The sequence below is a fragment of the Symphalangus syndactylus genome, chromosome 7 (genome assembly GCF_028878055.3).
Source record: "Symphalangus syndactylus isolate Jambi chromosome 7, NHGRI_mSymSyn1-v2.1_pri, whole genome shotgun sequence".
Taxonomy (NCBI): domain Eukaryota; kingdom Metazoa; phylum Chordata; class Mammalia; order Primates; family Hylobatidae; genus Symphalangus; species Symphalangus syndactylus.
This window is the reverse complement of record NC_072429.2, coordinates 23,124,366-23,146,958: the sequence shown is the minus strand read 5'-3', so window position 1 is coordinate 23,146,958 and position 22,593 is coordinate 23,124,366. Positions and strand designations below refer to the sequence as shown.

General features: G+C 37.5%; 1 long non-coding RNA gene across 1 annotated transcript in view; it reads left to right on the top strand.

The window, feature by feature from the left end:
- LOC129486054 (uncharacterized) overlaps positions 1-22,048 on the top strand; it is an 84,976-nt gene extending 62,928 nt beyond the window's left edge. The window contains exons 2-3 of the long non-coding RNA XR_008658845.2: positions 20,423-20,488; positions 21,636-22,048. This is a non-coding gene — a long non-coding RNA (uncharacterized lncRNA). The remainder of the gene's footprint in view (positions 1-20,422; positions 20,489-21,635) is intronic.
- Positions 22,049-22,593: the final 545 nt, after the last annotated feature.

The window sequence follows — 22,593 nt, the reverse complement described above, 5'->3', positions numbered from 1 at the left end:
TCCACTGATCATCTTGCCCTTTGTGTGTTCTAAGCTTCAAGAAATTGGCCATGAATATTGTTCCTTCTGTTCCTGTGGTTTCCTCATCACTGCTTTCCCCTGCTCTGGTCCTCTGTAAGATATGGAGCCTGGGCATTCTGAGTGCAGTTCCTACATTATTAATGTCTGCGCTGCACTGCCTCCCTGAAATAGTGATGAACTGAATTAGGCTGTCTTTGGAATAAAGTAGAGGAGTGGATTCTAAACCTAAGTATAAATGGGAAGCAAAGGAGAGGAAGCTGTTTCACAGAGTTCAAACCTGCAAGGATGGCAGCACCATTAACCAAAACCATGAACACTTCTAATGTGTGAGGGAAAGGGTGATAGGCCATGAAAGAGACTAGAATTTGGGGTGAAGATTTGGGCTGAGAAGAGAGATGAGGTATGTATCAGGGAGCCTTCTACATAGTGATGATATTTAATTTCATGAGGCTGGATTAACATACCAAGAATACCAAGGGAGTAGGTAGAGAAATACAAAGAGTAGAGAGGAGGATCAAGGTACTGCTGTGGGGAAACTCACATTTAGTGAAGGAGCAGCAAGAGGACCTGAGTTAGAGCAGACACCTAGGAAAATAATGGTCCTATGGGAAAAGGGAGTTCTGGAAGATAAATTGACAAGACTGTGAATGGTTACATAGGGAATTAGAAGAATGAGAACTGAAAAATAGCTCTAGAATTTTGTGGTGAAGTGCCCATTAGGAATCTTCAAAGAAAGAGGTGGGCATGGTAGTTTGAACAGATTACTGTGGAATAAGAGTGAGTGAGCAATCTAAGGGAAGGAGCTAAGTATGAGCTACTCTTTCAAGATCTTGAATGGCAGAGAGAGGGAGGGAAGCAGAGAGACAGAAAGCCAAAGAAGACTTGAGAGTGATGGGACCTCAGGGTAGGTAGATTAGGAGACAACTTTAGGTGGAGGAAAAGGTTCCAGTAGACAGAGGGTAAATACAATCTTAAGTCTCTTCTTAGAGAAGAAGAGTGGGGCCGGGCGCAGTGGCTCACGCCTGTAATGCCAGTACTTTGGGAGAGCAAGGGAGGTGGATCACCTGAGGTCAGGAGTTCGAGACCAGCCTGACCAACATGGTGGAACACCATCTCTACTAAAAATACAAAAATTAGCCGGATGTGGTGGCATGCAACTGTAGTCCCAACTACTTTTGCATGGAGACTGAGACAGGAGAATCGCTTGAACCTAGGAGGCAGAGGTTGCAGTGAGCTCAGGTCATGCCACTGCACTCCAGATTGGGCAAAAGAGTGAGACTCTGTCTCAGAAAAAAAAAAAAAAAAGAAGAAGAAGAGTGGTAGTTCTTTGTTTTTGGACTAGTGGAAAGAAAATAGATTAGATACAGGACAATCTACTGAGGAAGATGAAGTAATGATAGAATTTAAGGAGAGAGTAAGAACTTAATATAGGCATTTTGTTATCTTTATAGTTGTTTTGGTTAGTTTTATTTTTGAACAATAATTATTCCAGATGAGATGGATAGTAGATATTTATATTGGAACACATCACCCATTTCACTGTTTTCTTTTCTTTTATTATTATTATACTTTAAGTTTTAGGGTACATGTGCACACTGTGCAGTTTTTTGTTTTTTTTTTTGAGACAGAGTCTCGCTGTGTTGCCCAGGCTGGAGTGCAGTGGCTCAATCTCGGCTCACTGCAAGCTCCGCCTCCTGGGTTCACGCCATTCTCCTGCCTCAGTCTCCGGAGTAGCTGGGACTACAGGCACCCACCACCAGGCCTGCTAATTTTTTGTATTTTTAGGAGAGACGGGGTTTCACCATGTTAGCCAGGATGATCTCGATCTCCTGACCTCGTTATCCACCCATCTCGGCCTCCCAAAGTGCTGGGATTACAGGCATGAGCCACCGCACCCAGCCAGGTCTGTTACATATGCATACATGTGCCATGTTGGTGTGCTGCACCCATTAACTCGTCATTTAGCATTAGGTATATCTCCTAAAGCTATCCCTCCCCTCAACCCCACCCCACAACAGTCCCCGGAGTGTGATGTTCCCCTTCCTGTGTCCATGTGTTCTCATTGTTCAATTCCCACCTATGAGTGAGAACATGCGGTGTTTGGTTTTTTGTCCTTGTGATAGTTTACTGAGAATGATGATTTCCAGTTCCATCTATGTCCCTACAAAGGACATGAACTCATCATTTTTTATGGCTGCATAGTATTCCATGATGTATATGTGCCACATTTTCTTAATCCAGTCTATTGTTGTTGGACATTTGGGTTGGTTCCAAGTCTTTGCTATTGTGAATAGTGCCTCAATAAACATACGTGTGCGTGTGTCTTTATAGCAGCATGATTTATAGTCCTTTGGGTACATAACCAGTAATGGGATGGCTGGGTCAAATGATATTTCTAGTTCTAGATCCCTGAGGAATCGCCACCCTGACTTCCACAATGGTTGAACTAGTTTACGGTCCCACCAACAGTGTAAAAGTGTTCCTATTTCTCCACATCCTCTCCAGCACCTGTTGTTTCCTGACTTTTTAGTGATGGCCATTGTAACTGATGTGAGATGGTATCTCATTGTGGTTTTGATTTGCATTTCTCTGATGGCCAGTGATGATGAGCATTTTTCATGTTTTTTGGCTGCATAAATGTCTTCTTTTGAGAAGTGTCTGTTCATGTCCTTCGCCCACTTTTTGATGGGGTTGTTTTTTTCTTGTAAATTTGTTTGAGTTCATTGTAGATTCTGGATATTAGCCCTTTGTCAGATGAGTAGGTTGTGAAAATTTTCTCCCATTTTTTAGGTTGCCTGTTTGCTCTGATGATAGTTTCTTTTGGTGTGCAGAAGATCTTCAGTTTGCCAGTATTTTACTGAGGATTTTTGCATTGATGTTCATCAGGGATATGGGTCTAAAATGCTCTTTTTTTGTGTGTGTCTCTGCCAGGCTTTGGTATCAGGATGATGCAGGCCTCATAAAATGAGTTAGGGAGGATTCCCTCTTTTGCTATTGATTGGAATAGTTTCAGAAGGAATGGTAACAGTTCCTCCTTGTACCTCTGATAGAATTCGGCTGTGAATCCATCAGATCTTGGACTCTTTTTGGTTGGTAAGCTATTGATTATTGACACAATTTCAGAGCCTGTTATTGGTCTATTCAGAGATTCAGCTTCTTCCTGGTTTGGTCGTGGGAGGGTGTATGTGTCGAGGAATTTAGCCATTTCTTCTAGATTTTCTGTTTTATTTGCGTAGAGGTGTTTGTAGTGTTCTCTGATGGTAGTTTGTATTTCTGTGGGATCGGTGGTGATATCCCCTTTATCATTTTTTATTGCATCTATTTGATTCTTCTCTCTTTTCTTCTTTATTAGTCTTGCTAGCGGTCTATCAATTTTGTTGATCTTTTCAAAAAATCAGCTCCTGGATTCATTAATTTTTTGAAGGGTTTTTTGTGTCTCTATTTCCTTCAGTTCTGCTCTGATTTTAGTTATTTCTAGCCTTCTGCTAGCTTTTGAATGTGTTTGCTCTTGCTTTTGCAGTTCTTTTAATTGTGATGTTAGGGTGTCAATTTTGGATCTTTCCTGCTTTCTCTTGTGGGCATTTAGTGCTATAAATTTCCCTCTACACACTGCTTTGAATGTGTCCCAGAGATTCTGGTATGTTGTGTCTTTGTTCTTGTTGGTTTCAAAGAACATCTTTATTTCTGCCTTCATTTCGTTATGTACCCAGTAGTCATTCAGGAGCAGGTTGTTCAGTTTCCATGTAGTTGAGTGGTTTTGAGTGAGTTTCTTAATCCTGAGTTCTAGTTTGATTGCACTGTGGTCTGAGAGACAGTTTGTTATAATTTCTGTTCTTTTACATTTGCTGAGGAGAGCTTTACTTCCAACTATGTGGTCAATTTTGGAATAGGTGTGGTGTGGTGCTGAAAAAAATGTATATTCTGGTGATTTGGGGTGGAGAGTTCTGTAGATGTCTATTAGGTCCACTTGGTGCAGAGCTGAGTTCAATTCCTGGATATCCTTGTTAACTTTCTGTCTCATTGATCTGTCTAATGTTGATGGTGGGGTGTTAAAGTATCCCATTATTATTGTGTGGGAGCCTAAGTCTCTTTGTAGGTCACTCAGGACTTGCTTTATGAATCTGGGTGCTCCTGTATTGGGTGCATATATATTTCGGATAGTTAGCTCTTCTTGTTGAATTGATCCCTTTACCATCATGTAATGGCCTTCTTTGTCTCTTTTGATCTTTGTTGGTTTAAAGTCTGTTTTATCAGAGACTAGGATTGCAACCCCTGCCTTTTTTTGTTTTCCATTTGCTTGGTAGATCTTCCTCCATCCCTTTATTTTGAGTCTATGTGTGTCTCTGCACGTGAGATGGGTTTCCTGAATACAGCATACTGTTGGGTCTTGACTCTTTATCCAATTTGCCAGTCTGTGTCTTTTAATTGGCGCATTTAGTCCATTTACATTTAAAGTTAATATTGTTATGTGTGAATTTGATCCTGTCATTATGATGTTAGCTGGTTATTTTGCTCATTAGTTGATGCAGTTTCTTCCTAGCCTCGATGGTCTTTAAAATTTGGTATGTTTTTGCAGTGGCTGGTACCGGTTGTTCCTTTCCATGTTTAGTGCTTCCTTCAGGTGCTCTTTTAGGGCAGGCATGGTGGTGACAGAATCTCTCAGCATTTGCTTGTCTATAAAGTATTTTATTTCTCCTTCACTTATGAAGCTTAGTTTGGCGGGATAGGAAATTCTGGGTTGAAAATTCTTTTCTTTAAGAATGTGGAATATTGGCCCCCACTCTCTTCTGGCTTGTAGAGTTTCTGCCAAGAGATCCTCTGTTAGTCTGATGGGCTTCCCTTTGTGGGTAACCCGACCTTTTTCTCTGGCTGCTCTTAACATTTTTTCCTTCATTTCAACTTTAGTGAATCTGACAGTTATGTGTCTTGCAGTTGCTCTTCTCGAGGAGTATCTTTGTGGCATTCTCTGTATTTCCTGAATCTGAATGTTGGCCTGCCTTTTTAGATTGGGGAAGTTCTCCTGGATAGTATCCCGCAGAGTGTTTTCTGCTTGGTTCCATTCTCCCTGTCACTTTCAGGTACACCAATCAGATGTAGATTTGGTCTTTTCACATAGTCCCATATTTCTTGGAGGCGTTGTTCGTTTGTTTTTATTCTTTTTTCTCTAAACTACCCTTCTCACTTCATTTCATTCATTTCATCTTCCGTCACTGATACTATTTCTTCCAGTTGATCGCGTCGGCTCCTGAGGCTTCTGCATTCTTCACGTAGTTCTCAAACCTTGGTTTTCAGCTCCATCAGCTCCTTTAAGCACTTCTCTGTATTGATTATTCTAGTTATACATTTGTCTAATTTTTTTCAAAGTTTTTAACTTCTTTGCCATTGGTTGGAATTTCCTCCTGTAGCTCGGAGTAGTTTGATCGTCTGAAGACTTCTTCTCTCAACTCGTCAAAGCCATTCTCTGTCCAGCTTTGTTCTGTTGCTGGTGAGGAACTGCTTTCCTTTGGAGGAGGAGAGGCACTCTGCTTTTTAGAGTTTCCAGTTTTTCTGCTCTGTTTTCTCCCCATCTTTGTGGTTTTATCTACTTTTGTTCTTTGATGATGGTGATGTACATATGGGTTTTTGGTGTGGATGTCCTTTCTGTTTGTTAGTTTTCCTTCTACCAGACAGGACCCTCAGCTGCAGGTCTGTTGGAGTTTGCTAGAGGTCCACTCCAGACCCTGTTTGCCTGGGTATCTGCAGAACAGCGGATTTTCATGAACCGCGAATGATGCTGCCTGATCGTTCCTCTGGAAGTTTTGTCTCAGAGGAGTACCCGGCCGTGTGCAGTGTCAGTCTGCCCCTACTGGGGGGTGCCTCCCAGTTAGGCTGCTTGGGGGTCGGGGTCAGGGACCCACTTGAGGAGGCAGTCTGCCCGTTCTCAGATCTTCAGCTGTGTGCTGGGAGAACCACTACTCTCTTCAAAGCTGTCAGACAGGGACATTTAAGTCCGAAGAGGTTACTGCTATCTTTTTGCCTGTGCCCTGCCCCCAGAGGTGGAGCCTACAGAGGCAGGCAGGCCTCCTTGAGCTGTGGTGGGCTCCACCCAGTTTGAGCTTCCTGGCTGCTTTGTTTACCTAAGCAAGCCTGGTCAATGGTGGGTGCCCCTCCCCCAGCCTCACTGCCACCTTGCAGTTTGATCTCAGACTGCCGTGCTAGCAATCAGCGAGACTCTGTGGGCATAGGACCCTCGGAGCCAGGTGCAGGATATAATCTCCTGGTGTGCCATTTTTTAAGCCCGTGAGAAAAGCGTAGTATTAGGATGGGACTGACCCGGTTTTCCAGGTGCCATCTGTCACCCCTTTCTTTGACTAGGAAAGGGAACTGAACTCCCTGACCCCTTGCACTTCCCAAGTGAGGCAATGCCTCTCCCTGCTTTGGCTGGCACATGGTGCGCTGCACCCACTGTCCTGCGCCCAGTGTCTGGCACTCCCTAGTGAGATGAACCCGGTACCTCAGATGGAAATGCAGAAATCACCTGTCTTCTGCGTTGCTCACGCTGGGAGCTATAGACTGGAGCTGTTCCTATTCGGCCATCTTGGCTCCAACAGCCACAGTTTTCATTAGTAATGCTTGGAGGCATATATGTGCTTTAACATTAAACTTTTACCAGTTTAATTAATAACAGGACTATCAATGTAGAAATTTGTGACTTTACTTTTGAATTTTTCATTATTATCACCTTGAGTACATATAATTGCTTTTCTATTTTCTATTTCTATTCACGCATTCATTGAAATCGTATTTATGATAAAGAATGGTGTAGGTTTTAAGAATTGAAATTATCTAAGGGATCATACAGTCTAAGCCATAGATTAATTTCAACTTATTAGCAACCAATAGTTTTGTGTCGCTTGTGTTTTACTGAAGACATGGCCTTCCTTAGAGTGATGGAATAATCCTATTTCCACAGCTGTGTCTCTAGAGAGACAGGTAGAGAGCTGAGATTTTGAACAGCCCAGTTATTATTCATGTGGCTTCGGTATATTCTCATGTCACAGTGTATGCTAATATCTGTCTCATTCAGTTCTTGAAGCAAATATGAGAAATTATACTTTTTAAAGCCTTTGAATAGTTAAAATGTACAAAGCTTCATATTTAATGTTACTTACAGGCCTTGGAGAAACCCATTGGCTTATTTTGGTGATCATTATTTTACAAGTTTTGAATTCTGTTAATTATAAGATGTGATATATTAGTTTAAAAATAAAAATTTTAGGCTGGGCATGGTGGCTCATGCCTGTAGTCCCAGCACTTTGGGAGGCCAAGAAAGGCAGATCGCTTGAGGTCAGGAGTTTGAGACCAGCCTGGCCAACATGCCAAAACCCTGTCTTTACTAAAAAATACAAAAATTAGCCTGGCATGGTGGCGCGTGCCTGTAATCCCAGCTACTTGGAAGGCTGAGGTAGGAGAATGGCTTGAACCCAGGAGGCGGAGGTTGCAGTGAGCTGATATCACGCCAGTGTATTCCAGCCTGGGCAACAGAGTGAGACTCTATCTCAAAACAAAACAAACAAACAAACAAACAAACAACAAGAAACAAACACCAAAAAAAACCCAAACAAAAACAACAAAAAAGATTTTAATTTTATTAATTTAGTATCCAATGTTTTTATTTAAGCACTCAACATAAGTTTAACATTCTGTGTTTACCATGTTACCCACTTCCAAGATAGGTGATAAAAAGTATTAGATTCAAAGACAAGTGTTTTCAAATACCTACTATATGCCTAGCATTTTATGCAGTGTTTGGTGGTGTGGAATCTTATTTGAGAATAAAATTAAATATAAAATTGTCCTTTTTAATACTGAATAAAGATGGCTAACTAGATGTAGCCAGGAGAAGCATCTGCCACTAAAGGAGCAGGGCATCAGGAAAACTGGCATACTCCAAGAAGATCATTGGAGGGAAGGCATTGAGAATGGATAAAGGGAGGACACAGATGCTTGGCTGAAGGGGGAGGAAGCTGGGAACCCTGCACAGGGCTACTGTGTCATGCACAGGGGCTCATTCCTGGCTCAGTGACTCCTGGGGAAAGAGTAAGTTGAACAGGCAAGCAGTGACATGCTCTCACCACGGATCTCTGGAATCCTGGTAGCAGGAGACCCCACCACTCCCATGGACAGTTGAGCTGGAAGGGAGAGCTTCTTAGAGGTAGTAAGGGCATGACTCCAGCATCTGTGGAGCCCTGAGGGTTTGGTACAGGAATTTCTGCAATGGAGCATGGCCAGGAACGCCCATTCCTCAGGCTCATTATGCTTCCCTAGGAGACATTAGCCTTAAGGGAGCTGTTAGACCGGAACAGAGCAGGGTGATCTTGCCTGTGAAATCAGGCTATTCCAAACTGAGTGCACTCCTGTCTTCTGGCCTCTCTCAGCGACCCAGCCTGGCTGAGCTTGTTCGTGGTGCAGCCCCAGATGCCCAGTTGGGCCACATCATAGCTCCTTTGCTGGTAGACTGTGCCTGACCATCAAAGAACTCCATTAGAGTAGCCCCCACTGACACACACCCTTCCTTATACCATATGCAAAAATAAACTCAAGATGGATTAAAGACTTGAACTGAAAACCTAAAATTATAAAAACCCTTCAAGATAACCTAGGAAATAACATTCTGGACATAGGACCTGGCAAAGATTTCATGAGGAAACTGCCAAATACCATTGCAAGAAAAAGAAAACTTGACAAATGGGACCTAATTAAATGAAAGAGCTTCTTCAGAGTGAAAGACACTATCAGCAGAGTAAATAGACAAGCTACAGAATAGGATAAAATATTTGCATTCTATGCAATATCTGGAATCTATAAGAAACTTAAATTAACAAGCAAAAAACCAACAACTCCATTAAAAAGTGGTCAAAGGACATGAACAGACAATTTTAGAAGGAAGACATACATGCACCCAACAAGCATATGGAAGAATGATCAACATCACTAATTACTAGAAAAATGCAAATGGAAACCACAATGTGATACTGTAATATCTCATACCAGTCAGAATGGCTATTACTACAAAGTCAAAAAACAACAGATGCTGTTGATGTTGCAGAGAGAAAGTAATGCTTATACAGTGCTTCTGGGAATGTAATTTAGTTCAGTTATTGTGGCGAGCAGTTTAATGATTTTTCAAAGAACTCAAAACAGAATTACCGCTTGTCCCACCAATCCCACCATTGGGTATATACCCAAAGGAATATTAATCATTCTACCGTAAAGACACATGCCTGTGTATGTTCATCGCAACACTATTTACAATAGCAAAGACATGGAATCAACCTAAATGTCCATCAGTAGTAGACTGGATAAAGAAAGTGTGGTACGTATACACCATGGAATACTGTATAGCCATAAAAAAGAAAAAAATCAAATGTTTTTGCAGCAACATGGATGGAGCTGGAGGCCATTATCCTAAGTGAACAAACACAGGAACAGAAAACCAAATACTGCATGTTCTCGCTTATAAGTGGCAGCTAAACCTTGAATCCACATGGACCCAAAGAAAGGGACAACAGACACCATCGCCTACTTGGAGGTGGAGGGTGGGAGGAGAGTGAGGATCAAAAACCTACCTACTGGGTACTATAATTATTACCTGGGCGATGAAATAATCTGTACACCAAACCACCATGACATACAATTTACCCATATAACAAACCTGCATATGTACCGCTGAACCTAACATAAATGTTAAAAAGTTAAATATAAAATTGCCAAAATGCAAATGTTGACAGCTGATATCTATACTGTATGGTTGAAGAACAGGGAAAATCATTATGCGGTGTTGTAGTTTGAGACAACTCCATTACAAAGGAGGCTCAATATAGATTCTGATGATGGGGAGAATTTGAGGTAAGTGGAAAGGTGAATAGGCAGTTTCAACTAGCACCAGCCTACAGTATTTCATTTTAGCTTATAATCATAGATTGTTTTTAGCAATTTCTGTCTGTACACTTAGACATGAATATAAAAATCTCAAACATCTTAAATTTTAATTATTAGTTGTCTTAGCAACATCAGCACTCAAACACAGGACTCTGCACACAGACAAGTTCATAGCTGGTAAAGTGTTGGAAAGTTCAGTGGGAGACAACTCTCGTTAGACATGACAGGGAGCCAGCTTCTGCCATAGTTTTGGGGAAATGGTGCAGGAAAGTTCCTTTTATTTCTTCAAATAGTAAAAAGTGCTTATGTATCACTGAGGGGCTACAATGAACTATTTACTTATTTTCAGTAAAAACAAACAAATGATCAATTGATTGGACAAAGCTCCTGAATAATAAAAAAGCATTATTAGAAGGTTTAATTTACACATAGTATTAACCCGTTTATGCCTGCGGTTGCAATTTTTTGAATTTTTTGCAATCAGACCTTGGCAATGACCTTGAACAGTAAGATGCAAATAACTCCCACATTCTTAGTGTTCCAATAATGGAACACTAGGCATAAATATTAAGGGCCAGGGCATGAATTCAGTGGGAGAGAAACAAATTTCCCCAAAGTGTGTTGTTTCCAGAAGAGGGAGGGACACTAGGAACACAGAGCAGCAAACATCCGCCCTTATATAGTTGAAGTCTGTGTCCATTGTAGTATCTGATATTCCCTTCGTAATACTGTAAGTGGAAAATTTCCCTGAGTTTGGTACTTGTAAAAATGCTTTGCTTTGAGAATTGAGTCATAGTATGCCCAAATCTAACAGCATTGTCTGTTGGATTAATGCAAGTACAGGAAGCCTGCTTTGACAGCTCACTATTGCAACAGAACCCGGGTGCTTTATGTCTTTTTCCCTCCTCCATTCTCTCTATAATTCTCCTGTTCCCTCTCTAGGTTTCTTACTTCCTGGTCACAAGATGGCTGCCAAAGTCCATAAGCTAAATCCTAATGTGAGTGAACATGATCAAGATAGGAAACAGAAGATCTGTCAGGGTTACAAAAAGGACAGATTTTAGGTTCTTTTATCTTTTTGTAAGGCACAAAAAATCCCAGGAAAACTCCAGCAGTTTGTTTTATTTTAAAAAATCAGTTTCATTGAGGTATAATTTATAGTAACATTCACCAAGGTTAAGGATGCAAATTAAGCTTTCAGATGCATGTGTACAGTCATGCAACCCATACCACAATAATTCAGAAAGTCAAGATACAGTACCATTTCTTTAACTGACTATCTTAAAAATTCTTCTGTCCATAATGATATTTTTATAGAGCTGATCCTTAGATGTTAATGAAAGCTGACATTTCAATAATAGCTAATCTTTATTAAGTGCTTTCTGTGTGCTAGTCACTACACTAATATTTGCCATGCTTTACCTCCTTTTTTATTTTTGAAGTTTGATAATGTTCGGACTTGATATTTATCAATATATAATAGTTGCACATATTTTCGAGGTACATGTGATATTTCAATACATGTTTATAATATGTAATGATCGTATCAGGGTAATTGAGATATTCATCACCTGAAACCTGTATCTTTTATTCATGCTAGGAACATTCATTCTTTTCTTCTAGCTATTTTGAAATATACAATAAGTTATTATTAATTATAATCTCCCTAATATCAAATATTAGAACTTATTCCTTCTATCTAATAGTATTTTTGTATCCATTAACCAACTTCTCTTCATTCCCCACTCCTCCTTTCCTTCCCAGCCTTTGGTAACCATCAATCCACTCTTTTTTTTATTTTTAAAACAACAGGGTAGAATAGGTTTTATTAACAGAGCTGTGACTAGGATATATGGTGCATTTGTGTGAAATAGCAAAAGGTAGCCCCTCTGCTTGGATGCAGGAAACAAGGCCGTCTAAGTAGACCAGGGGTAGAGTTTGGCTTTCTCTTTCCTCCTAGACATCTTTGTGGAGTACATAAAATTTTGGATGAGAAAGGCTACTCAACTGTTCCTATTTTACAATACAAAATCTTCAACTTTAGAGGAGTGAATCAGCCCATTCTAGGTTATGCAGCATGGGGCATATCTTGGCTTTTGATGATGGGATTTTATTCACTGGTGTCATTGTTAGGTCTATGGAGAAATCTCTTTGGCTAAACAATTCCTTGAATTTCTTTGTAAGATTTTGCCTTCTTCTTATTCAGTATTTACCAACTCTCATATATTTATTCAGGCTTATCTCTTTCCTCATTGATTTAATGGCATGAAATCATTTTCTTTGTTATGACACTATTAACTATTACTGCAATTACTATTTGTTCATAGAACCTCATATAATTTTATCTTTTTAGTGGAAATTAGATATAGCTGATAATTGTTACAATAATTTTAAATTGACTAGTAACTAGAATTTCATGTAAATTTGTTTGCATGAGACACATGATTTCACGAGACACATGAAAAACTCATATGTATTAAGTTTCCTATTTTTGATAAAATTATTCTTGCTAAAAAACTCAAACCTCTTTGAATATACATGTATTTTCTTTTATTAGTCATAGATGGTTATTAGGTTCTAATGAAATTGCTTGATGATGCCATAACATAAAATGAAAAATCTGGTCAAACATTATATGCCTGGAACAATTTTTGTATAATTTTATGATTTTAAAGCTGTCATGGATAGTCCCGGGGAAATATCTTTGGGAATTGCAAAACAATTGTGTTTGAAATGAATTGTTTAGAGTTTGTTAGTCTATACTATATTTTCAAATATAAATTGTACTGGAATTTTCTTATTTTTCTTGAGGTTGAGAGAAAGTAAATTAAAATTAGATGTTCATTTCTTGCTATTTAAGTCCATGGTTTACCCATCTTGTCTTCTGAAAAATAGGTATAATTAGATCTCTTGCACAATTTACTCACTATTCTATAAAAAGCAATGTACGGATTATTGAGAAACTAGAAATGATGGCAGAAAAGTCTGCCAATTAGAAAATGATTAATTTGTTGCAGTTGATAAAATATGAGTGTCTATTTTCAGATTCTAGGACTATAAAGTAAATAACTTAACCTGTAGCATGTATTGTGACTTAAAATCAAAGAGGCTGTCAATTACTTTGAGGCACACTCCTTTATGGGGTAAACTTATTTTATTTTTTTTTCTGTTTTGTGTTTGTTTCTCAGCAACAATATTTCTCCTTGAAATTTCACAGCAGATCTCTTAAGCAAAAGAAGATTTTTTTTTACTACACTTTTATATGTGGGACTGCACATTACTCTAGAGCTGTAGATCTTAAAGTGTGGGTTTACTTTCAGCTTTCAGTAGCATTAGCATCACCAAGGATCTTTTTTTTTTTTTTTTTTTTTTGAGGCAGAGTCTCGGTCGCCCAGGCTGGAGTGCAGTGGCGCGATCTCGGCTCACTGCAGGCTCCGCCCCCCGGCGTTCACGCCATTCTCCTGCCTCAGCCTCCCTAGTAGCTGGGACTACAGGCGCCCGCCACCTCGCCCGGCTAATTTTTTGTATTTTTAGTAGAGACGGGGTTTCACTGTGTTAGCCAGGATGGTCTCGATCTCCTGACCTCCTGATCCACCCGCCTCGGCCTCCCAAAGTGCTGGGATTACAGGCGTGAGCCACCGCACCCGGCCCAAGGATCTTGTTAGAAATGCCAGTCCAGGCCAGGCGCGGTGGCTCACGCTTGTAATCCCAGCACTTTGGGAGGCCGGGGCGGGCGGATCACGAGGTCAGGAGATTGAGACCACAGTGAAACCCCGTCTCTACTAAAAATACAAAAAGTTAGCCGGGCGTGGTGGCGGGCACCTGTAGTCCCAGCTACTCGGAGAGGCTGACGCAGGAGAATGGCGTGAACCCGGGAGGCGGAGCTTGCAGTGAGCTGAGATTGCACCACTGCACTCCAGCCTGGGCGACAGAGCAAGACTCCGTCTCAAAAAAAAAAAAAAAAAAAAAAAAAATGCCAGTCCTAGGGGAGCATCCCAGAGCTGTCCGATCAGAAACTGGGATGGGCCCAGGGATCTGTGTTTCAATAAATTCTTCCGGGGATGATGATGCATGCGAAAGTTTGAGAACTACTGTTCTAAAGGAACTTAATACATCCAAATTAACTATGTTGCTATTAATTATTTGCAATATTTTAGTCTTAGGTAGAATTGCTAAGTCACAGGATATGAACATATTCAACTATACCAGGTAATGCTAAATAGTTTTATAAGTACCTTTTCCAATTTAGAGTTCTACCAGTAGTAAATAAAAATCTTACTGTCTTATCCCTAACTTTGTCAGATATTTTAATTTTTATAGATCTGGTGGGTGTGAAATGGTATCAAGTTATGGTTTGAATTTGAATATACTTAATGACTTTTAGCATCTTTTCATGTGTTTATATGTTTGTTGGTCAGTTACATTTATTTACACTTAAGTAAATTGCTTATTTTTATCTTATCAGTTCTCAATTGGGTTTTCTTTTTTGATTCATAGGAGTTTTAAAAATATTCTGGTTACTAATCCTTTATCATTTTGTGTTTCATATCTTTTCCCTGGTTATGATTTTTACTATCACTTTTCCTGATGTATTGTTGAAGAAGTTCACAATTTTAATGTAGTCAAATCTATTTGTCTTAATTTATAATTTTTGTTCCTATGATTTGTTTAAAAACTTACTCTTTATGCAGAAAACAGAGAACTATTCTGATTTGTTTTTCTAGAAGATGTTTAAGGATTTGTCTTTAACATTTAAGTTTTTATTATATATAAGTATCATATATGTACCTATATATAAAATTATATATGTATACACACATTTTATTGAGGTTTAATTCAATATAATAAAATATATACCCATTTGAACTGTATAGTTTGGGTTTTGACAAATGCATACACTCGTAACCCTACCACAAGCAAGAGGTCGAATATTTGCATCACCTCAAAAAGCTCCCTTTACAGGCTGTTGCTCCCAAGTCACCTGGCCCCGACCAACCACTTATCTGTTGAATAACCAGAGATTAGTTTTGTCTTTTCTAAGAATTTCATATAAACGGAACCTTACAGTATGTATTATTTTGCGTCTGGCTTCTTTCACTCAGCATAATGTAATTGAGGTTTATCCGTGTCGTTGTATGTAGCAGTAGTTGTTTTCTTCTTACTTTCTATTTGCCGAGTCTCATTCCATTCTATTGTGGGATAGTCCACAATTTGTGCATCTATTTACCTGTTAATAAACTGTTTCCAGTTTTTAAAAAAATATTTTGAAAAAAGTTGTCATGAATATTTGTATTCAAGTTGTTGTATGAACATATGTTTATATATCTTGAAAAAATAGCCAGGAATAATAAGTTAATATTAAACTTTATAAAAAACTACCAAAATGTTTCAAAAGTAGTCCTATTTTGTATTCCCAGCAGCCATGTATGAGAATTCTAGTTTCTTCACATTCTCTCCCACACTTGGTATTGATAGTCATTAATTTTAGGCATTTGAATGTATGTTTAGTAATATCTCATTGTGGCTTCTGTTTGCATGAAATTGGTTTTTGTGATGTATGGGAGGGATTCAATTTCATTCTTTTTTTTCATCTGATCAACCAATTGTCTCCGTACCATTTAGTATATAATACAAAATTCCTCATCGATATGCAATGATAGTTCTATCACATCCTGAGATGGTACACTAAAACTGTAAAAACTGCTATGAAAATGGGCACTCTCCTTTTAATAGAGCTTGGAGTAAAATGTAAAAATTTAACAGGCATATTTAATTTCACGCTCTAAGTTAATCAATGTTTTAATAAGCTTCCTTTAGAAATTAGAATGCTTGTTAGTAAAGTCATCACTTATTCAACCCTAACTTACTCTCTTCTTGCTCAGTGTCTTATCTATTTTTTTCTCTTTTAAAAAATTCTTAGCCTTGAAGCTTTAGATGTGTTTTTTAAAAATCCTATATTTTGTCTATAATTTTCAGTGGTCTATACTTGATCTGTACTCCAGATATGTGGTTAACAATATTGCTGGTCGTGAACGTCCTCTTCATTTTAAGATTTATTCTTCCTCTGAGTAAAAGAAAAGTAGGTATCCTAGAGAGAGAATTTGAAAAATATGAAAAATAATTAAAGTATGATGGTGAAAACTAAAAATCACCTATAATCTTTCCTCCCAGATATAATCATAATCTGCATTTTTTGTTTCCATTTATTTATCAAAATTAGACATGGAAATGTTAAAGAAAAAGTAATTTGGAATCATTTAGTGTTCAAAGTTAGTCTTTAGCACTTTCTCCTCAATTATATTCTTTAGTGTATGCTTTAACATTCTTTAAGTATGTAGTTTGTTCTAGAAGCATTATTAAGACTTCTGCATTTGACTACTGTTAAATTGTAAAATTAAAACCTAATGAAAAGTATTTACAGAATTGTGACTGTATATTTGGAAATTTTAATATAAATAAAATTATTTTAAGACATAAGGCCAATAATAAAATATATGTAGCTATAATCACAATTGAGAAAATACGTTGTAAAATACATCAAGTTTGCAATATTATTTGAGTTAAGAACTATGTTTGGTCTATTTCTGAGTCAAGAATGTTAAATTGTGCTAATGTTTAGTTTTATATCACATTTTTTATAGAAACCCTATAGTGCAGTAGTGTAAATTGAATTAATTTGTTTTTATGTTTCCATGACAAAATTTATACTTTCATCTTCAAAGTAGATGCTTCAAATTTATTTTCTAATATTTAAATTCCCTAGTTAAGAGTGGAGACAAGAAGATTTAAAATGTCTAATCTCTTAGGGTTTAGAAATACAAGCAATTATTGTGTGTTGGATTTATTACTTTTGTAGATTAAAATCAATGGGATTTTTGCAATTAATGACAAAATTGCATATAATGGTCTTTTGGTATTAATAGACTTAGTAAGCCATCTGTAGCAGTTTTCAATTGTCAACATAATTGCATAGAGTAGTTTGTTTTCCAAGGAAAAATCTCTAGACAAACTATGCCTCATTTTACTCCTATTTTAAGCTAATCCCCTGACTGAATCTTAGATCTATGAGTTACTCTTCTTTGGAGACTTGGGAGTTTGCAGAAGTGTGGAGATAATAAAATCATGCTTTGATAAGTTACATACTGTTCAGGGATGGCAGGTTCTTCCTATACCAATATCAGTGTTTTATTATTTCTGTATGTGTGTGGGTGGGGTAGGGGAAAGGTGAAGATAACATTCTCTCCTTCCATTTTGGTGTGCAAGTTTCTCATTTAGACTTAAGAACGTGTCATCTATCTAGAAATCAGTTGGGTGAAATGGAATCTGTGAATTGACATTTAGTTATGTGACACAGATGGTCATTTTTCTCCTAACACATCAATGTGTGCCTGTGAATGAAATCCAAAGACCCTTTTGTTTTTCCTAGTGTGAACTTCAGGTACGAGAGTTGAGTTGTTCTTACTCAATTCATAGTAATCTCATTGTTATATTTTGGTTGTTTGACTCTCCAAATCTCATGTTGAAATTTAATCTCTAATGTCAGATGTGGGGCCTAATAGGAGGTGATTGGGTCATGGGTGCAGATCCCTCATGAAAGTCTTGGTGCCATCTTCGCTGCAGTGAGTGAGTTCTTGCTCTCTTACTTCCCAGAGAGCTGGTTGTTAAAAAGAGCCTGGCACCTCCCTCCTCTCTCTTACTTCCTCTCTTGCCGTGTGATTTCTGCACAGACCTGCTCGCTTTCATTTTCCCTGAGTGGAAAAGCCTGAAGCTTTCACGAGATGCCCAGTCTTCTGGCCAGCAGAATTGTGAGCCGAAATAGACCATTTTGCTTTATTAAGTTACCCAGTCTCAGGTATTTCTGCATGGCAACACAAACTGAATTAAGACACTTATCATTGCTTTACCTTTTATCTTCTATGGTGTTTTTTTTCTTTTATCTTCTACCCTGATTCTAACCTATGTATAGGCATCATTTTCATTGAATTTAACATAAAATATACCATGTTATATGTTGTTCATATGTTCATTTAGGTATATGTCTGTAACACACATGCTGCTTTTTTTGGGGTGTCTTCAGTTTATGTAGATGATGTTATGCTACAAAATACACTCCTAATATTTTCTCTCAACATTAAAAATATTTATTATTAAATATTATTTGTTATTTTATGTTTCCATTGTATGTATTTATTATATTTTACTTACCCATTCATTTAGTGATCAAAACCTTGTAGGCCTCCAGCATCTTGGTATGAGAAAAAATGCTTTAACTATCATCTTCATATGTGGCCCACTCTTTAAGGACAATTGTTGAGTGCTGGGATGTTCTCACACTCAATGTTCTTCCACCAGTAGTTCACGAGGCTTTCAGTAGTTGATGCTGTCTGACCTTTTACATTTTGCCATTCTAATGTATGTAAAGTGGCATCTCCTTTTAATTTGCATTTCTCTGATTACCAATAAGGCTAAACATCATATTCTTTTAAACCATTTAAGGTTTTCATTTTTGTAAATTGCCTATTCAGAGCCTTGCTCATTTTACTTATAGATTTCCATTTTTTTCTTGATGATTTATGAGAATTCCCTTTATATTTTTGTACTTATTCCCTTGACTGTCTTAAATATTGTGAATGTCTTCCATCAGTCTGTCATTCATATTTTGTTTATGACATGCTTCACTCAACATGAATCTTTCATGAAATTTGATTGCATTAAAATTAATTTTTCCCTTTATGGTATCTATTTTGACTATTTTAAAAACTGATTTCCTAATCTACCCCCAAGGTCTCAAATATATTCTTTTATATTTTTTATTTAGCTTTATAGTTTTGTATATACTGTGTTTTTCCCTTTATATAGAGAATTTACTTCATAATGCATCCTATTCCTACTGATTTATGATGCCTCTTTATTACAAAACTAATATATTGTTTCCCACTGGCATAATAGTCTATTCTTGCACCAATTACTACCTATTTACTGATCAATCTCTATCTGTTTATCTATCCATCTGTCTATTCCATCAACTATCTTTAATTGTTTGGCTTCGTAATATCTGCTAAAGCAAGTTATTCATTTTCTTTTTCTAAACTGTCCTGCTGACTGATTCTATGTTCTTACATATAATTGTGGGAAGAGCCTATCAAATTGCAAATTTTAGTCAATTCTTTTTTTGGAATGACATGATATAAATAGAGTAGTCTGAGTGACAGTTGATGTGTTTTAACCATTTAATGGTTTCATCCTTGAACATAGTATAACTTTCTACTCAGTTTTAAAAATCTTTAATAGAGTTATTTTTCCTGCACTTGTTAGGAAGACATTTTATTTATTTGTTTTTCAACTTTTAAGTTCAAGGGTACGTGTGCAGATTTGTTATATAGGTACACTTGTGTTTTGGGGGTTTGTTGTATAAATTATTTCATCACCCAGGTGTTAACCCTAGTACCCATTAATTATTTTTCCTGATCCTCTCCCTCTTCCCTCTCTCCACCCTCTTATAGGCCCCAGTGTGTGTTGTTCCCCTCTATATGTCCATGTTTTCTCATCATTAAGTTCCCATTTATAAGTGAGAACATGTGGCATTTGGTTTTCTATTCCTGTATTAGTTTGCTGAGGATAACGGTTCCATCCGTGTCCGTGCAAGGACATGATCTCATTCTTTTTTTATAGCTGCATAATATTCCATGGTGTATATGTACCACATTTCTTTACTCAGTCTAACACTAATGGGCATTCCATATCCTTGCTATTGTGAATAGTGTTGCAGTGAACATATGCATGCCTGTGTCTTTATAACAGAAAGATTTATATTCTGTTGGGTATATACCCTGTAATAGGATTGCTAGGTCAAATGATAGCTCTGTTTTTAAGTCTTTGAGGAATCACTACACTGAAGAAAACATTTTATTTAGGGTGATTCCTAGATATTTATTTGATATTTTGCTGTGGCAGTGACTAATATTTTGTTTTCTATCATATAATTTAGTTAGTTGTATTGGTAAAGATATATCTATGGATATTTTTGTTAATAGTTTACTTACAAGCTTTCATAAGCTTATTAGTAAAAGTATCCACTTTCTTCAATGTTCTGTGTAAGAAATAGTATAATCTAAAAATTACAATTTCACCTTCTTCAAAATCTTCATACTTCTAACCTATTTTCTTTGTTTTGTGGCATTAATCAAGTCTTCTAGTACTACATTAAATTGTGGCAGTATTTCTGATATTGTCCTATTGATTATGTATTTGCTGTAGAATTTTGGGCAGATATTTATCAAGTTAGGGGAGCCTTCTATTGTTTCAGCTTTTCTCAGTTTTTTGTTGCTTTGTTTTGTTATTTGGTTTTCTTTAAATAATCCTGTAAGGTATTGAGATTTTTCAGATGCCTCCCTGCATCCATTGGAATGATCGTATATTTTTTTCTGCTTTAGACCATTAATATGGGGCATTATGATGACTAGATTTTCTTATGTTACAGTTGCTGCATTCCTGGGATAAAATCTGTTTGACTGTGATACAGACATTTTAATATAGCATTAGAACAGTAAGTGTATATCTTATTTAGGATTTTGGGATCTATGTTCACATATTGAAATGATCCTATAATGTTATTTTCTTATATCCAGACTTTGGTTTGAGGTTAATAATCAGCTTTGTGATATAATCAGAAGCTTACATTCTTTTTCTACTTACTAGAATTTTTTGAATAAGATAGGGATCATCATTGCCTTCATAGCATCTGATAATGAGCCTAGGGTTCATTCACAGGGAAGTTATTGACAGCTTTATGTCTATCACCATGTGATAGACACACACAGTGGTAAATACTTAACAACCACCTTTCCAGGGTTTGTGTTGGGGGTGGGGAGTAGGGAAAATTCCTGATTTAAGTGTTTTCCAGTTTTTTTAGTGTAAATATTGCTACTACACCCTATTTCAAGCTATCAATGTGAGTTGCTGAATGTGAAGTTGCAGAGATATGCACAGTCAGCTCCTGTGACCTGGAACAGGCTGGCCCCAGCCAACCACCTGTCTGTCAACCCAGAGACTATGGCAACCTCTAGAGAGGAATGGCAGCTCCTTCATTTTCACCTACCTCGTCTTTAGCACATTCCTTTTTTGGCCAGCTCTAACTCAGAAGAGGGTTCTAGGAATCTTATTTCTGGTTTAACAAGTTATTTTTGGCTTCATGGAGAACAAACTGCCGTTATTAGTACTTTTAATTTATTTGGTGGTTATTGCCCTCATCAGCTTTACTATTTGGACATTTTACATGTTTCCAAACATGTATCCTTTTTATCTAGGTTTCAAATTTGCTGGCATATAGTTTTCCACAGCATTTTTATATTTTTAATACTTACTATAATTATTTACCCACTTTAATTATAATATATACATTTTTAATTCTTTTTCTTGATATGTCTTGCCAAAAGTTTGCAGTTGTATTAAAACACTTTTCATTTAATCATCTCTGTTTTACTGATTTCTATCCTTATCTCTATTTTCCTTCTTTCATTTGCATTACATTTTTCTTGTTCTGATTTTTGCTCCTTTAACCTGTTTATAATATCCCTTTTTGTTCATTATGATGTTTTTCTCCCAAAAGTTTGTGTTATCTGATATCAATTTGTTTCCCTGACTTTATTTAGCATTATAGTTACTTGGTATATCTCATTTATTCCTTTTGACAGGATTCATGACAACTACCCCAAAATACGGCACCTTTGCCTGTGTGGAAACAACAGAAGCAGGAAGATTACTCTCATTTTCCTCTGACCTTTTTCCCTTGAAGCAGACCATAAAGAAGAAACTGACCTTCCTCTGAAGGAAACCTTCATTCCAGACATACCCTCCCTATATCCAAAGAATATCTTTATCTTTAAAGACACAGAGATGCCAAGAAGAATCTGAACAAACAGGCCTTGCCAGATCCCCTTGTTTACTAATATTGGACCATACTCTTTTGTTCTTCAATCATACTTCTGTATGATGTCCATAAAAATACACAGTTTTCCCCATTCCTTTGGGTATTTATTCCCGAAAGCTTCTGTGTCATGTGTCATGTAAAACTTATATTAAATAAATTTGTATGCTTTTGCTTGTGTGCTTTTCCCTTGTGTCTTTTGTTATAAGGGTTTTGGCCATGCTCTTAGCGATGGGTGAACAAAGAAATCTTCTTTTCTCCTTTATACTTTATTTTCTTTTTGTAAGAATTCATGGCTGGGCACGGTGGCTCACGCCCATAATCCCAGCACTTTGGGAGGCCGAGGCAGGTGGATCACGAGGTCAGGAGATCGAGACCATTCTAGCTAACATGGTGAAACCCCGTCTCTACTAAAAAGACAAAAAAATTAGCCGGGCGTGTTGGTGGGCACCTGTAGTACCAGCTACACAGGAGGCTGAGGCAGGAGAATGGTGTGAACCTGGGAGGCAGAGCTCACAGTGAGCAGAGGTGGCGCCACTGCACTCCCGCCAGGGCGACAGAGCGAGACTCCGTCTCAAAAAAAAAAAAAAAAAAGAATTCATTTACATTTATTATGAATTTCAGTAAGTTTGGATTTATTTCTACGACTTCATTTGACAATTAAATCTGTCATTTGTTCAAACATTATTAGGATTTGAAGACACTTCAACATATACTGCTCACTC